Source organism: Bombina bombina, chromosome 12 (genome assembly GCF_027579735.1).
Source record: "Bombina bombina isolate aBomBom1 chromosome 12, aBomBom1.pri, whole genome shotgun sequence".
Classification (NCBI taxonomy): domain Eukaryota; kingdom Metazoa; phylum Chordata; class Amphibia; order Anura; family Bombinatoridae; genus Bombina; species Bombina bombina.
The window spans coordinates 1,380,518-1,399,801 of NC_069510.1; the positions used below are offsets into that span (position 1 = coordinate 1,380,518).

Consider the following 19,284-nt stretch of genomic DNA (forward strand, 5'->3'; position numbering starts at 1 on the left):
CCAGTGTGCTGTTTCTCAGACACCAAGTTCTCTTGAAGCAAGGTCATGGTAGCACCAGTATCCCGTAGACCACTGACCTCCTTCCCATTCACTTTAACCCGTTGCCGGTTATTCCGGTGGGCAGCTTGCACGGGGTCTGCTTCATGTAGGCTGCCCCAGCATTCTTGCGCCTCTACGTAGCGGGCCGCAGGCTGAGGATTACGTGGGATTCCGCCGGCGGGTCTTCTCCAGGACTGTGCTTGATTTGCTGCGTTTATGGGACACTCTGGTCTTTTGTGCCCTAGTTGCTTACATCCAAAGCACCGAATAAGTTGTGAGTAGCCCCGCGAATCGAACCGGGCTCTCTGAGGGTAGTTCGTGGCCGGAGGCCGTGTGGTATAGCGGTGCGCCGGGGGCTGGTAACTGGCAGCTGCTGGGGTGACTGGGGGTCTGTACTCCACTATAGCAGTGGGCAATCGGTATACCGCTCCCCCTGCCCCTCGTACTGCCACGGATCCGCCAGTGTGTGCTGTATCCGGCACCAAATGGGGAGCTATCAGGGTTAAAGTAGCTCCCGAATCCCGAAGTCCCTGGACCTACTTCCCCTCTACGGTCACCAGCTGGCGGTGATGTTGCCGGTTATCGGTGGCCCGGACCGACATCACCTCATGCAGAATTCCCAGGGGTTCCTCGGCTTGGGTGCTCAACACCTCATGAGCGGCTGGCTCCGTTTGGTAATGGTGAGCAGCCGCCCTTGGGGCCAGGTTCTCATTTCCCTCTGGTATAGGGTCTCCTCCATGGCTGCTGGAGGCGTAGCGCTGCGAGCTCTGTCTCCCTCTATCAGCTCGGCAATTAATATAGCCTTGGGTTTGCTGCTGCCTATCTTTCCTACAGTAGGTACATACAGGAATGGTCACACACATGTATCCTATGGTAGGTACCTACAGGAATGGTTACACACATGTATCCTACAGTAAGTACGTACAGGAATGGTTACACACATGTATCCTACAGTAAGTACGTACAGGAATGGTCACACACATGTATCCTCAAATAGTAGGTACGTACAGGAATGGTCACACACACATGTATCCTATAGTAGGTACGTACAGGAATGGTCACACACACATGTATCCTACAGTAGGTACGTGCAGGAATGGTTATACACATGTACCCTACAGTAGGTACGTACAAGAATGGTCACACACACATGTATCCTCCTATAGTAGGTACGTACAGGAATGGTCACACACACATGTATCCTACAGTAGGTACGTACAAGAATGGTCACACACATATGTATCCTACAGTAGGTACGTGCAGGAATGGTTATACACATGTACCCTACAGTAGGTACGTACAAGAATGGTCACACACATATGTATCCTACAGTAGGTACGTACAGAAATGTTCACACATGTATCCTACAGTAGGTACGTACAGGAATGGTTACACACATGTATCCTACAAAAAGGTACGTACAGCAATGGTTACACACATGTATCCTACAGTAGGTACGTACAGGAATGGTTATACACATGTATACTATAGTAGGTACGTGCAGGAATGGTCACACACATTTATCCTACAGTAGGTACGTACAGGAATGGTCACACACATGTATCCTACAGTAAGTACGTACAGGAATGGTCACACACACACATGTATCCTACAGTAAGTGCGTACAGGAATGGTCACACACATGTATCCTACAGTAGGTGCGTACAGGAATGGTTACACACATGTATCCTACAGTAGGTACGTACAGGAATGGTTACACACATGTATCCTACAGTAGGTACGTACAGGAATGGTTACACACATGTATCCTACAGTAAGTACGTACAGGAATGGTCACACACATTTATCCTACAGTAGGTACGTACAGGAATGGTCACACACATGTATCCTATAGTAGGTACCTACAGGAATGGTCACACACATGTAACCAACAGTAGGTACATACAGGAATGGTTATACACATGTATCCTACAGTAGGTACGTACAGGAATGGTTATACACATGTATCCTACAGTAGGTACGTACAGGAATGGTTATACACATGTATCCTACAGTAGGTACGTACAGGAATGGTTATACACATGTATCCTACAGTAGGTACGTACAGGAATAGTCACACACATGTATCCTATAGTAGGTACCTACAGGAATGGTCACACACATGTAACCAACAGTAGGTACGTACAGGAATGGTTATACACATGTATCCTACAGTAGGTACGTACAGGAATGGTTATACACATGTATCCTACAGTAGGTACGTACAGGAATGGTTATACACATGTATCCTACAGTAGGTACGTACAGAAATGTTCACACATGTATCCTACAGTAGGTACGTACAGGAATGGTTATACACATGTATACTATAGTAGGTACGTGCAGGAATGGTCACACACATTTATCCTACAGTAGGTACGTACAGGAATGGTCACACACATGTATCCTATAGTAGGTACCTACAGGAATGGTCACACACATGTATCCTATAGTAGGTACGTACAGGAATGGTCACACACATGTATCAGATAGTAGGTACGTACAGGAATGGTTATACACATTTATCCTACAGTAGGTACATACAGGAATGGTCACACACATATGTATCATACAGTAGGTACATACAGGAATGGTCACACACATGTATCCTACAGTAGGTACGTACAGGAATGGTCACACACATATGTATCCTACAGTAAGTACGTACAGGAATGGTTATACACATGTATCCTACAGTAGGTACGCACAGGAATGGTTATACACATGTATCCTACAGTAGGTACGCACAGGAATGGTTATACACATGTATCCTACAGTAGGTACGCACAGGAATGGTTATACACATTTATCCTATAGTAGGTACGTACAGAAATGTTCACACATGTATCCTACAGTAGGTACGTACAGGAATGGTTACACACAGGTATCCTACAGTAGGTACGTACAGGAATGGTTATACACATGTATCCTACAGTAGGTACGTACTGGAATGGTTATACACATGTATCCTACAATAGGTACGTACAGGAATGGTCACACACATATGTATCCTACAGTAGGTACATACAGGAATGGTAACACACATATGTATCCTACAGTAGGTACGTGCAGGAATGGTTATACACATGTATCCTACAGAAGGTACGTACAGAAATGTTCACACATGTATCCTACAGTAGGTACGTACAGGAATGGTTACACACATGTATCCTACAAAAAGGTATGTACAGAAATGTTCACACATGTATCCTACAGTAGGTACGTACAGGAATGGTTATACACATGTATACTATAGTAGGTACGTGCAGGAATGGTCACACACATTTATCCTACAGTAGGTACGTACAGGAATGGTCACACACATGTATCCTACAGTAGGTACGTACAGGAATGGTTACACATGTATCCTACAGTAGGTACGTACAGGAATGGTTACACACATGTATCCTACAAAAAGGTACGTACAGGAATGGTTACACGCATTTATCCTACAGTAGGTACGTACAGAAATGGTCACACACACGTATCCTATAGTAGGTACCTACAGGAATGGTCACACACATGTATCCTATAGTAGGTACGTACAGGAATGGTCACACACACGTATCCTATAGTAGGTACCTACAGGAATGGTCACACACATGTATCCTATAGTAGGTACGTACAGGAATGGTCACACACATGTATCCTATAGTAGGTACGTACAGGAATGGTCACACACATGTGTATCCTACAGTAGGTACGTACAGGAATGGTCACACACATGTATCCTACAGTAAGTACGTACAGGAATGGTTATACACATGTATTCTAAAGTAGGTACGTACAGGAATGGTTATACACATGTATCCTACAGTAGGTACGCACAGGAATGGTTATACACATGTATCCTACAGTAGGTACGTACAGGAATGGATACACACATTTATCCTATAGTAGGTACGTACAGGAATGGATACACACATTTATCCTATAGTAGGTACGTACAGAAATGTTCACACACATAAGTATCCTACAGTAGGTACGTACATGAATGGTTACACACAGGTATCCTACAGTAGGTACGTACAGGAATGGTTATACACATGTATCCTACAGTAGGTACGTACAGGAATGGTTATACACATTTATCCTACAGTAGGTACGTACAGGAATGGTCACACACAGGTATCCTACAGTAGGTGCGTACAGGAATGGTTATACACATGTATCCTACAGTAGGTACGTACAGGAATGGTCACACACATATGTATCCTACAGTAGGTACGTACAGGAATGGTCACACACATATGTATCCTACAGTAGGTACGTACAGAAATGTTCACACATGTATCCTACAGTAGGTACGTACAGGAATGGTTACACACATGTATCCTACAGTAGGTACGTACAGGAATGGTCACACACATTTATCCTACAGTAGGTACGTACAGGAATGGTCACACACATATGTATCCTACAGTAGGTACGTACAGGAATGGTCACACACATATGTATCCTACAGTAGGTACGTACAGAAATGTTCACACATGTATCCTACAGTAGGTACGTACAGGAATGGTTACACACATGTATCCTACAGTAGGTACGTACAGGAATGGTCACACACATTTATCCTACTGTAGGTACGTACAGGAATGGTCACACACATGTATCCTACAGTAGGTACGTACAGGAATGGTTACACACATGTATCCTACAGTAAGTACGTACAGGAATGGTTACACACATGTATCCTACAGTAAGTACGTACAGGAATGGTCACACACACACATGTATCCTACAGTAAGTGCGTACAGGAATGGTCACACACATTTATCCTACAGTAGGTACGTACAGGAATGGTCACACACACACACACACATGTATCCTACAGTAAGTGCGTACAGGAATGGTCACACACACACATGTATCCTACAGTAAGTGCGTACAGGAATGGTCACACACACACATGTATCCTACAGTAAGTGCGTACAGGAATGGTCACACACATTTATCCTACAGTAGGTGCGTACAGGAATGGTCACACACACACATCTATCCTACAGTAAGTGCGTACAGGAATGGTCACACACATGTATCCTACAGTAGGTACGTACAGGAATGGTCACACACATTTATCCTACAGTAGGTGCGTACAGGAATCGTTACACACATGTATCCTACAGTAAGTACGTACAGGAATGGTCACACACACACACATGTATCCTACAGTAAGTGCGTACAGGAATGGTCACACACATGTATCCTATAGTAGGTACCTACAGGAATGGTTACACACATGTATCCTACAGTAGGTACGTACAGAAATGTTCACACATGTATCCTACAGTAGGTACGTACAGGAATGGTTACACACATGTATCCTACAGTAGGTACGTACAGGAATGGGTATACACATGTATCCTACAGTAGGTACGTACAGGAATGGTTATACACATGTATACTACAGTAGGTACGTACAGGAATGGTTATACACATGTATCCTACAGTAGGTACATACAGGAATGGTCACACACATGTATCCTATGGTAGGTATCTACAGGAATGGTCACACACATTTATCCTACAGTAGGTACCTACAGGAATGGTCACACACATGTATCCTACAGCAGGTACGTACAGGAATGGTCACACACATGTATCCTACAGTAGGTACGTACAGGAATGGTTATACACATGTATCCTACAGTAGGTACGTACAGGAATGGTTATACACATGTATCCTACAGTAGGTACGTACAGGAATGGTTATACACATGTATCCTACAGTAGGTACGTACAGGAATGGTTATACACATGTATCCTACAGTAAGTACGTACAGGAATGGTTATACACATGTATCCTACAGTAGGTACGTACCGGTATGGTTATACACATATATCCTACAGTAGGTACGTACAGGAATGGTCACACACATATGTATCCTACAGTAGGTACGTACAAGAATGGTCACACACATATGTATCCTACAGTAGGTACGTACAGAAATGTTCACACATGTATCCTACAGTAGGTACGTACAGGAATGGTTACACACATGTATCCTACAAAAAGGTACGTACAGGAATGGTCACACACATATGTATCCTACAGTAGGTACGTACAGAAATGTTCACACATGTATCCTACAGTAGGTACGTACAGGAATGGTTATACACATGTATACTATAGTAGGTACGTACAGGAATGGTCACACACACACACACATGTATCCTACAGTAAGTGCGTACAGGAATGGTCACACACATTTATCCTACAGTAGGTATGTACAGGAATGGTTACACACATGTATCCTACAAAAAGGTACGTACAGGAATGGTCACACACATGTATCCTACAGTAGGTACGTACAGGAATGGTTATACACATTTATCCTACAGTAGGTACATACAGGAATGGTCACACACATTTATCCTACAGTAGGTACGTACAGGAATGGTCACACACATTTATCCTACAGTAGGTACGTACAGGAATGGTCACACACATTTATCCTACAGTAGGTACCTACAGGAATGGTCACACACATGTATCCTACAGCAGGTACGTACAGGAATGGTCACACACATGTATCCTACAGTAGGTACGTACAGGAATGGTTATACACATGTATCCTATAGTAGGTACCTACAGGAATGGTTATACACATGTATCCTACAGTAGGTACGTACAGGAATGGTCACACACATGTATCCTACAGTAGGTACGTACAGGAATGGTTATACACATGTATCCTACAGTAGGTACGTACAGGAATGGTTATACACATGTATCCTACAGTAGGTACGTACAGGAATGGTTATACACATGTATCCTACAGTAAGTATGTACAGGAATGGTTATACACATGTATTCTACAGTAGGTACGTACAGGAATGGTTATACACATGTATCCTACAGTAGGTACGTACAGGAATGGTTATACACATGTATCCTATAGTAGGTACGTACAGGAATGGATACACACATTTATCCTATAGTAGGTACGTACAGAAATGTTCACACATGTATCCTACAGTAGGTACGTACATGAATGGTTACACACAGGTATCCTACAGTAGGTACGTACAGGAATGGTCACACACATATGTATCCTACAGTAGGTAGGTACAGGAATGGTTATACACATGTATCCTACAGTAGGTACGTACCGGAATGGTTATACACATGTATCCTACAGTAGGTACGTACAGGAATGGTCACACACATATGTATCCTACAGTAGGTACGTACAGGAATGGTCACATACATATGTATCCTACAGTAAGTACGTACAGGAATGGTCACACACATATGTATCCTACAGTAGGTACGTAAAGAAATGTTCACACACATGTATCCTACAGTAGGTACGTACAGGAATGGTCACACACATGTATCCTACAGTAGGTACGTACAGGAATGGTTACACACATGTATCCTACAGTAGGTACGTGCAGGAATGGTTACACACATGTATCCTACAGTAAGTACGTACAGGAATAGTTATACACATGTATCCTACAGTAAGTACATACAGGAATGGTCACACACACACATGTATCCTACAGTAAGTGCGTACAGGAATGGTCACACACATTTATCCTACAGTAGGTACGTACAGAAATGTTCACACACATGTGTATCCTACAGTAGGTACGTACAGGAATGGTTACACACATATGTATCCTACAGTAGGTACGTACAGGAATGGTCACACACATTTATCCTACAGTAGGTACATACAGGAATGGTTACACACATGTATCCTACAGTAGGTACGTACAGAAATGTTCACACATGTATCCTACAGTAGGTACATACAGGAATGGTTACACACATGTATCCTACAGTAGGTACGTACAGAAATGTTCACACATGTATCCTACAGTAGGTACGTACAGGAATGGTTACACACATTTATCCTATAGTAGGTACCTACAGGAATGGTTACACACATGTATCCTACAGTAGGTACGTACAGAAATGTTCACACATGTATCCTACAGTAGGTACATACAGGAATGGTTACACACATGTATCCTACAGTAGGTACGTACAGAAATGTTCACACATGTATCCTACAGTAGGTACGTACAGGAATGGTTACACACATTTATCCTATAGTAGGTACGTACAGAAATGTTCACACATGTATCCTACAGTAGGTACGTACAGGAATGGTTACACACATGTATCCTACAGTAGGTACGTACAGGAATGGGTATACACATGTATCCTACAGTAGGTACATACAGGAATGGTCACACACACACACACATGTATCCTACAGTAAGTGCGTACAGGAATGGTCACACACATGTATCCTATAGTAGGTACCTACAGGAATGGTTACACACATGTATCCTACAGTAGGTACGTACAGAAATGTTCACACATGTATCCTACAGTAGGTACATACAGGAATGGTTACACACATGTATCCTACAGTAGGTACGTACAGAAATGTTCACACATGTATCCTACAGTAGGTACGTACAGGAATGGTTACACACATTTATCCTATAGTAGGTACGTACAGAAATGTTCACACATGTATCCTACAGTAGGTACGTACAGGAATGGTTACACACATGTATCCTACAGTAGGTACGTACAGGAATGGGTATACACATGTATCCTACAGTAGGTACATACAGGAATGGTTATACACATGTATCCAACAGTAGGTACATACAGGAATGGTCACACACATGTATCCTATGGTAGGTACCTACAGGAATGGTTACACACATGTATCCTACAGTAAGTACGTACAGGAATGGTTGTACACATGTATCCTACAGTAGGTACGTACCGGTATGGTTATACACATGTATCCTACAGTAGGTACGTACAGGAATGGTTACACACATGTATCCTACAGTAGGTACGTACAGGAATGGTCACACACGTATCCTGCGGTAGGTATGTACAGGAATGGTCACACACACGTATCCTATAGTAGGTATGTACAGGAATGGTCACACACACACGTACCCTATAGTAGGTACGTACAGGAATGGTCACACACATGTATCCTACAGTAGGTACATACAGGAATGGTTACACACATGTATCCTACAGTAGGTACATACAGGAATGGTCACACACATGTATCCTATGGTAGGTACCTACAGGAATGGTTACACACATGTATCCTACAGTAAGTACGTACAGGAATGGTTGTACACATGTATCCTACAGTAGGTACGTACCGGTATGGTTATACACATGTATCCTACAGTAGGTACGTACAGGAATGGTCACACACATATGTATCCTACAGTAGGTACGTACAAGAATGGTCACACACATATGTATCCTACAGTAGGTAAGTACAGAAATGTTCACACATGTATCCTACAGTAGGTACGTACAGGAATGGTTACACACATGTATCCTACAAAAAGGTACGTACAGGAATGGTTACACACATGTATCCTACAGTAGGTACGTACAGGAATGGTTACACACATGTATCCTACAGTAGGTACGTACAGGAATGGTTACACACATGTATCCTACAGTAGGTACGTACGTACAGGAATGGTCACACACGTATCCTACAGTAGGTACGTACAGGAATGGTTATACACATGTATCCTACAGTAGGTACGTACAGGAATGGTCACACACATGTATCCTACAGTAAGTGCGTACAGGAATGGTCACACACATTTATCCTACAGTAGGTGCGTACAGGAATGGTTACACACATGTATCCTACAGTAAGTACGTACAGGAATGGTCACACACATGTATCCTACAGTAGGTACGTACAGGAATGGTTACACACATGTATCCTACAGTAAGTACGTACAGGAATGGTCACACACATTTATCCTACAGTAGGTACGTACAGGAATGGTCACACACATGTATCCTACAGTAGGTACGTACAGGAATGGTTATACACATTTATCCTACAGTAGGTACGTACAGGAATGGTCACACACATGTATCCTATAGTAGGTACGTAAAGGAATGATTACACACATGTATCCTACAGTAAGTACGTACAGGAATGGTTATACACATGTATCCTACAGTAGGTACGTACAGGAATGGTTATACACATGTATCCTACAGTAGGTACGTACAGGAATGGTTATACACATGTATCCTACAGTAAGTACGTACAGGAATGGTTATACACATGTATCCTACAGTAGGTACGTACAGAAATGTTCACACATGTATCCTACAGTAGGTACGTACAGGAATGGTTATACACATGTATCCTACAGTAGGTACGTACAGAAATGTTCACACATGTATCCTACAGTAGGTACGTACAGGAATGGTTATACACATGTATACTATAGTAGGTACGTGCAGGAATGGTCACACACATTTATCCTACAGTAGGTACGTACAGGAATGGTCACACACATGTATCCTATAGTAGGTACCTACAGGAATGGTCACACACATGTATCCTATAGTAGGTACCTACAGGAATGGTCACACACATGTATCCTATAGTAGGTACCTACAGGAATGGTCACACACATGTATCAGATAGTAAGTACGTACAGGAATGGTTATACACATTTATCCTACAGTAGGTACATACAGGAATGGTCACACACATATGTATCCTACAGTAGGTACGTACAGGAATGGTTATACACATGTATCATACAGTAGGTACATACAGGAATGGTCACACACATGTATCCTATAGTAGGTACCTACAGGAATGGTTACACACATGTATCCTACAGTAGGTACGTACAGGAATGGTTATACACATGTATCCTACAGTAGGTACGTACAGGAATGGTTATACACATGTATCCTATAGTAGGTACCTACAGGAATGGTTACACACATGTATCCTACAGTAGGTACGTACAGGAATGGTTATACACATGTATCCTACAGTAGGTACGTACAGGAATGGTTATACACATGTATCCTACAGTAGGAACGTACAGGAAAGTTTAAACACATTTATCCTACAGTAAGTACGTACAGGAATGGTTACACACATGTATCCTACAGTAAGTACGTACAGGAATGGTTACACACATGTATCCTACAGTAGGTACGTACAGGAATGGTTACACACATGTATCCTACAGTAAGTACGTACAGGAATGGTCACACACATGTATCCTATAGTAGGTACGTACAGGAATGGTCACACACATGTATCCTACAGTAGGTACGTACAGGAATGGTCACACACATGTATCCTACAGTAGGTACGTACAGGAATAGTTAAACACATTTATCCTACAGTAGGTACGTACAGGAATGGTCACACACATGTATCCTACAGTAAGTACGTACAGGAATGGTTATACACATGTATTCTACAGTAGGTACGTACAGGAATGGTTATACACATGTATCCTACAGTAGGTACGCACAGGAATGGATACACACATTTATCCTATAGTAGGTACGTACAGAAATGTTCACACATGTATCCTACAGTAGGTACGTACATGAATGGTTACACACAGGTATCCTACAGTAGGTACGTACAGGAATGGTTATACACATGTATCCTACAGTAGGTACGTACCGGAATGGTTATACACATGTATCCTACAATAGGTACGTACAGGAATGGTCACACACATATGTATCCTACAGTAGGTACGTACAGGAATGGTCACACACATATGTATCCTACAGTAGGTACGTACAGAAATGTTCACACATGTATCCTACAGTAGGTACGTACAGGAATGGTTATACACGTGTATACTATAGTAGGTACGAGCAGGAATGGTTACACACATGTATCCTACAGTAAGTACGTACAGGAATGGTTATACACATGTATCCTACAGTAAGTACGTACAGGAATGGTCACACACACACATGTATCCTACAGTAAGTGCGTACAGGAATGGTCACACACATTTATCCTACAGTAGGTGTGTAAAGGAATGGTTACACACATGTATCCTACAGTAAGTACGTACAGGAATGGTCACACACACACACATGTATCCTACAGTAAGTGCGTACAGGAATGGTCACACACATTTATCCTACAGTAGGTGCATACAGGAATGGTTACACACATATGTATCCTACAGTAAGTACGTACAGGAATGGTCATACACATTTATCCTACAGTAGGTACCTACAGGAATGGTCACACACATTTATCCTACAGTAGGTACCTACAGGAATGGTCACACACATGTATCCTACAGTAGGTACGTACAGGAATGGTCACACACATGTATCCTATAGTAGGTACGTACAGGAATGGTCACACACATGCATCCTACAGTAGGTACGTACAGGAATGGTCACACACATGTATCAGATAGTAGGTACGTACAGGAATGGTTACACACATGTATCCTACAGTAAGTACGTACAGGAATGGTTATACACATGTATCCTACAGTAAGTACGTACAGGAATGGTCACACACATGTATCAGATAGTAGGTACGTACAGGAATGGTTACACACATGTATCCTACAGTAAGTACGTACAGGAATGGTTATACACATTTATCCTACAGTAGGTACCTACAGGAATGGTCACACACATTTATCCTACAGTAGGTACCTACAGGAATGGTCACACACATGTATCCTACAGTAGGTACGTACAGGAATGGTCACACACATGTATCCTATAGTAGGTACGTACAGGAATGGTCACACACATGCATCCTACAGTAGGTACGTACAGGAATGGTCACACACATGTATCAGATAGTAGGTACGTACAGGAATGGTTATACACATTTATCCTACAGTAGGTACATACAGGAATGGTCACACACATATGTATCCTACAGCAGGTACGTACAGGAATGGTTACACACATGTATCCTACAGTAGGTACGTACAGGAATGGTTTAGAGCTGCAACAACTAATCGGCATAATCGATAATAATCGATTATGAAAATAGTTGTCAACGAATCTCATAATCGATTAGTTGGTTTGCAATTAGTTGGTCTGTGCACAGCACCAGCTGCTTCACTCCAATGAACTCCTGCACATGGTATTGTGTTTTATGGTTATGTCCTTAGCCTAAAGGACGTCTACAGACCTTTTACTTTTCACTTTTTTAGGACACTATAAGTTTATTTTTAAGTTTACAACTACTCCTGTCTGATGTGCAATCCAGAAATAAAATAGGAGTCATAATTTGGATTGTTTATATAAAATCAGGTGGTGATTTGGGACTATGCTTTGCATGATTTAGTGCCGAGTTTGTTATTTACAGCTAGCCCTAGATTGATGGCATTTGTTAAATGAATTGATGTTACTATTACCTGTTTGCACAATTTTTGGCAGATTGCTTGCTATTGTTATTTGTACTCTATAGATAAATGTGTAAGGCTGTGTCCTTTTACTGATATATCGTCTTTAGCCCTTTTGCCTTTTTTATTGTTCTTCCTATTTTTAATTAATTGGAATATGTACCAAATTCAACCTCTGTAAGTATATATCTGTTATTTTAAGAGTGGACTAGATATTTTTCCCCCTAACCTTATAGATGGTTATTTACCACTTCATATAGATATTCAAGATACTTTTATGTTAAAATGAAGTCCAGGCTTACTTTGTTGAGAGTTCCCTTGCATTGGTGGAGAACTAACAAAGATAAATAGCCCACCTTGGTGAAATTGGCAAAACTCTACTTATGCATCTGAGGCACCTCAACACCATCTGAGCGCCTCATCTCTGCTGCAGGCAAAAAGAGAGCCAGCCTCTGCTGTAGACAACATAGCTACAAAAAAGAGAGATTTTTGCATTTCAATGCAAAGTTTCCGAAAGAGTGAATAACAGAATCTGATAAACAGTGATAGTCTACCTATTACTAGTTCTACCTCTTTTGAAACAGTTTGTGGTTTTGTTTTGCTCAATTATAAAAATTTGTTCTGCTGCTTAAAAAATTGGACCAACAGTTGTGTTAATGTAAAGTTTTAGTCAGAATTATAACACTCAGTATGTGGATTTTATTTTAAATATAGGAAAAAAATAATTTATTTTTTTATCCGATTAGTCGATTATTCGAAAAAACAGAATTTATGCTTACCTGATAAATTACTTTCTCCAACGGTGTGTCCGGTCCACGGCGTCATCCATTACTTGTGGGAAATATTCTCCCCCACATGGAAAGGCAAGGAGAGCACACAGCAAGAGCTGTCCATATAGCTCCCCCTCTGGCTCCGCCCCCCAGTCATTCGACCGACGTTTAGGAGAAAAAGGAGAAACTATAGGGTGCCGTGGTGACTGTAGTGTATAAAGAAAAAATTTTCAACCTGATTAAAAAATCAGGGCGGGCCGTGGACCGGACACACCGTTGGAGAAAGTAATTTATCAGGTAAGCATAAATTCTGTTTTCTCCAACATTGGTGTGTCCGGTCCACGGCGTCATCCATTACTTGTGGGAACCAATACCAAAGCTTTAGGACACGGATGAAGGGAGGGAGCAAATCAGGTTACCTAAACGGAAGGCACCACGGCTTGCAAAACCTTTCTCCCAAAAATAGCCTCCGAAGAAGCAAAAGTATAAAATTTGTAGAATTTGGCAAAAGTGTGCAGAGAAGACCAAGTCGCTGCCTTACATATCTGGTCAACAGAAGCCTCGTTCTTGTAGGCCCATGTGGAAGCCACAGCCCTAGTAGAGTGAGCTGTGATACGGTCAGGAGGCTGCCGTCCGGCAGTCTCATAAGCCAAGCGGATAATGCTTTTCAGCCAGAAAGAGAGAGAGGTAGCAGTAGCTTTTTGACCTCTCCTCTTACCAGAGTAAACAACAAACAAAGATGAGGTTTGTCTAAAATCTTTTGTTGCTTCTAAATAGAACTTTAAAGCACGAACAACATCTAAATTGTGTAATAAACGTTCCTTCTTTGAAACTGGATTCGGACACAAAGAAGGAACAACTATTTCCTGGTTGATGTTCTTGTTGGAAACAACTTTTGGAAGAAAACCAGGCTTAGTACGCAAAACAACCTTATCTGAATGAAAAACCAGATATGGTGGATTACACTGCAAAGCAGATAATTCAGTAACACTTCTAGCAGAAGAAATAGCTACCAAAAACAGAACTTTCCAAGATAATAACTTAATATCTATGGAATGTAAAGGTTCAAACGGAACCCCTTGAAGAACTGAAAGAACTAAATTTAGACTCCAAGGAGCAGTCATGGGTCTGTAAACAGGCTTGATTCTAACCAAAGCCTGAACAAAAGCTTGTACATCTGGCAAAGCTGCCAGTCGTTTGTGCAACAAGACGGATAATGCAGAAATCTGTCCTTTTAGAGAACTAGCTGACAACCCTTTATCCAAACCTTCTTGGAGAAAGGAGAGAATCTTTGGAATTGTAATCTTACTCCAGGAGAATCCTTTGGATTCACACCAACAGATATATCTTTTCCATATTTTATGGTAAATCTTTCTAGTCACAGGTTTTCTGGCTTGGACCAGAGTATCTATCACAGAATTTGAAAACCCACGCTTGGATAAAATCAAGCGTTCAATTTCCAAGCAGTCAGCTGCAGAGAAACTAGATTTGGATGTTCGAATGGACCTTGTACTAGAAGATCCTGTCTCAAAGGTAGCTTCCATGGTGGAGCCGATGACATATTCACCAGATCTGCATACCAAGTCCTGCGTGGCCACGCAGGAGCTATCAGAATCACCGAGGCCTTCTCCTGTTTGATCCTGGCTATGAGCCTGGGAAGGAGAGGAAACGGTGGAAACACATATGCTAGGTTGAACGACCAAGGCGCCACTAATGCATCCACTAGAGTCGCCTTGGGATCCCTGGATCTGGACCCGTAGCAAGGTATCTTGAAGTTCTGACGGGACGCCATTAGATCCATGTCTGGAATGCCCCATAATTGGGTTAACTGAGCAAAGACCTCCGGATGGAGTTCCCACTCCCCCGGATGGAAAGTCTGACGACTCAAATAGTCCGCCTCCCAGTTGTCTACTCCTGGGATGTGAATAGCAGATAGATGGCAGGAGTGATTCTCTGCCCATTGGATTATCTTGGTTACTTCCTTCATCGCTAGGGAACTCTTTGTTCCCCCCTGATGATTGATGTACGCAACAGTCGTTATGTTGTCCGACTGAAATCTTATGAACCTGGCTTCCGCTAGCTGAGGCCAAGCCAGGAGCGCATTGAATATAGCTCTTAGTTCCAAAATGTTTATCGGGAGAAGCGACTCTTCCCGCGACCATAGGCCCTGAGCTTTCAGGGAGTCCCAGACCGCGCCCCACCCCAAGAGGCTGGCGTCGGTCGTGACGATGACCCACTCCGGTCTGCGGAAACTCATTCCCTGAGACAGGTGATCCTGGGTCAACCACCAGAGAAGTGAGTCCCTGGTTACCTGATCTACTTGAATTTGGGGAGACAAGTCTGTATAGTCCCCATTCCACTGATTGAGCATGCATAGCTGTAATGGTCTTAGATGAATTCGAGCAAAAGGAACCACATCCATTGCTGCGACCATTAGTCCTATTACTTCCATGCATTGAGCTATGGAGGGTTGAGGAATAGAATGAAGAACTCGACAAGCTTTTAGAAGCTTTGCCTTTCTGACTTCTGTGAGAAAACAGAATTTATGTTTACCTGATAAATTACTTTCTCCAACGGTGTGTCCGGTCCACGGCGTCATCCTTACTTGTGGGATATTCTCTTCCCCAACAGGAAATGGCAAAGAGCCCAGCAAAGCTGGTCACATGATCCCTCCTAGGCTCCGCCTACCCCAGTCATTCGACCGACGTTAAGGAGGAATATTTGCATAGGAGAAACCATATGATACCGTGGTGACTGTAGTTAAAGAAAATAAATTATCAGACCTGATTAAAAAACCAGGGCGGGCCGTGGACCGGACACACCGTTGGAGAAAGTAATTTATCAGGTAAACATAAATTCTGTTTTCTCCAACATAGGTGTGTCCGGTCCACGGCGTCATCCTTACTTGTGGGAACCAATACCAAAGCTTTAGGACACGGATGAAGGGAGGGAGCAAATCAGGTCACCTAAATGGAAGGCACCACGGCTTGCAAAACCTTTCTCCCAAAAATAGCCTCAGAAGAAGCAAAAGTATCAAACTTGTAAAATTTGGTAAAAGTGTGCAGTGAAGACCAAGTCGCTGCCCTACATATCTGATCAACAGAAGCCTCGTTCTTGAAGGCCCATGTGGAAGCCACAGCCCTAGTGGAATGAGCTGTGATTCTTTCAGGAGGCTGCCGTCCGGCAGTCACATAAGCCAATCTGATGATGCTTTTAATCCAAAAAGAGAGAGAGGTAGAAGTTGCTTTTTGACCTCTCCTTTTACCAGAATAAACAACAAACAAGGAAGATGTTTGTCTAAAATCCTTTGTAGCATCTAAATAGAATTTTAGAGCGCGAACAACATCCAAATTGTGCAACAAACGTTCCTTCTTCGAAACTGGTTTCGGACACAAAGAAGGTACGACTATCTCCTGGTTAATGTTTTTGTTAGAAACAACTTTTGGAAGAAAACCAGGTTTAGTACGTAAAACCACCTTATCTGCATGGAACACCAGATAAGGAGGAGAACACTGCAGAGCAGATAATTCTGAAACTCTTCTAGCAGAAGAAATTGCAACCAAAAACAAAACTTTCCAAGATAATAACTTAATATCAACGGAATGTAAGGGTTCAAACGGAACCCCCTGAAGAACTGAAAGAACTAAGTTGAGACTCCAAGGAGGAGTCAAAGGTTTGTAAACAGGCTTGATTCTAACCAGAGCCTGAACAAAGGCTTGAACATCTGGCACAGCTGCCAGCTTTTTGTGAAGTAACACAGACAAGGCAGAAATCTGTCCTCTGTCCATAATCTCCTCATAAGGAGGAGAATCACTATCGATCGCCTTTACTAGCTCATCGAACCAGAAACACGCAGCTGTAGTGACAGGGACAATGCATGAAATTGGTTGTAGAAGGTAACCTTGCTGAACAAACATCTTTTTAAGCAAACCTTCTAATTTTTTATCCATAGGATCTTTGAAAGCACAACTATCTTCTATGGGTATAGTGGTGCGTTTGTTTAAAGTAGAAACCGCTCCCTCGACCTTGGGGACTGTCTGCCATAAGTCCTTTCTGGGGTCGACCATAGGAAACAATTTTTTAAATATGGGGGGAGGGACGAAAGGTATACCGGGCCTTTCCCATTCTTTATTTACAATGTCCGCCACCCGCTTGGATATAGGAAAAGCTTCTGGGAGCCCCGGGACCTCTAGGAACTTGTCCATTTTTACATAGTTTCTCTGGGATGATCAAATTCTCACAATCATCCAGAGTGGATAATACCTCCTTAAGCAGAGCGCGGAGATGTTCCAACTTAAATTTAAATGTAATCACATCGGGTTCAGCTTGTTGAGAAATTTTCCCTGAATCTGAAATTTCTCCCTCAGACAAAACCTCCCTGGCCCCCTCAGACTGGTGTAGGGGCATTTCAGAACCATTATCATCAGCGTCCTCATGCTCTTCAGTATCTAAAACAGAGCAGTCGCGCTTGCGCTGATAAGTGGGCATTTTGGCTAAAATGTTTTTGATAGAATTATCCATTACAGCCGTTAATTGTTGCATAGTAAGGAGTATTGGCGCGCTAGATGTACTAGGGGCCTCCTGAGTGGGCAAGACTGGTGTAGACGAAGGAGGGAATGATGCAGTACCATGCTTACTCCCCTCACTTGAGGAATCATCTTGGGCATCATTTTCAGAGTCACATAAATCACATCTATTTAAATGAGAAGGAACCTTGGCTTCCCCACATTCAGAACACAGTCTATCTGGTAGTTCAGACATGTTAAACAGGCATAAACTTGATAACAAAGTACAAAAAACGTTTTAAAATAAAACCGTTACTGTCACTTTAAATTTTAAACTGAACACACTTTATTACTGCAATTGCGAAAAAGTATGAAGGAATTGTTCAAAATTCACCAAAATTTCACCACAGTGTCTTAAAGCCTTAAAAGTATTGCACACCAAATTTGGAAGCTTTAACCCTTAAAATAACGGAACCGGAGCCGTTTTTATCTTTAACCCCTTTACAGTCCCTGGTATCTGCTTTGCTGAGACCCAACCAAGCCCAAAGGGGAATACGATACCAAATGACGCCTTCAGAAAGTCTTTTCTATGTATCAGAGCTCCTCACACATGCGACTGCATGTCATGCTTCTCAAAAACAAGTGCGCAATACCGGCGCGAAAATGAGGCTCTGCCTATGATTAGGGAAAGCCCCTAGAGAATAAGGTGTCTAAAACAGTGCCTGCCGATATTATTTTACAAAAATACCCAGATTAAATGATTCCTCAAGGCT

At 42.3% G+C, this 19,284-nt stretch overlaps 1 protein-coding gene across 1 annotated transcript in view; it reads right to left on the reverse strand.

Moving 5' to 3' along the window:
* The window catches only part of POMT1 (protein O-mannosyltransferase 1), a gene marked incomplete in the record, with an annotated part of 442,385 nt that overhangs the window by 382,480 nt on the left and 40,621 nt on the right, over positions 1–19,284 (reverse strand).